Source organism: Grammomys surdaster, unplaced genomic scaffold, assembly GCF_004785775.1.
Source record: "Grammomys surdaster isolate TR1022 unplaced genomic scaffold, NIH_TR_1.0 126219, whole genome shotgun sequence".
NCBI classification, from domain to species: Eukaryota; Metazoa; Chordata; class Mammalia; order Rodentia; family Muridae; genus Grammomys; species Grammomys surdaster.
The window spans coordinates 7,935,029-7,935,605 of NW_021621022.1; positions in this window are offsets into that span (position 1 = coordinate 7,935,029).

Consider the following 577-nt stretch of genomic DNA (forward strand, 5'->3'; position numbering starts at 1 on the left):
TGTGCACAGACAGTAACCAACACTCCAAGAGTTGGCAGAGCCTCTAGTGACTAAGAAAACACTGTTGATTGGTGATCCAGGACTAGGGATGTAACCAGTTAATACATCACAGGCCAGTGTGCATGAAACTGTGGACTCAATTCCCCAGAACCACACAGCAGCAGATGCCTGTTATTTCAGGAGTTCAAGGTCACCCTCAACTAGACATCAAGTTCAGCCTGGGCTACAGGAGACCTTGTTCCTGGTGGATCATATCATTTTTAGAGGTGTGTGGAGTAAAATTTGAGTAGTGGAATAGCAAGGGGAAAGGACATGGCCAAGGTCATAGATGTAATAACTAGGAGAGCTGAGGGAAGAGCTGGGAGCTAGAGCTACAGCACCTCAGTTCACCAAGCTCTTGCACTGGCATACATCCTTCTGCCGAGGCTCACACAGCAGTAAGAATTCAGGGTGTCCTCAGATCACAGCAAAGAATCATAGCTTCATACTGTAAGTGAACGCGCAAATGCAAGAGACAGAGAGAGAGAGAGAGAGAGAGAGAGAGAGAGAGAGAGAGAGAGAGAGAGAGAGAGAGAGA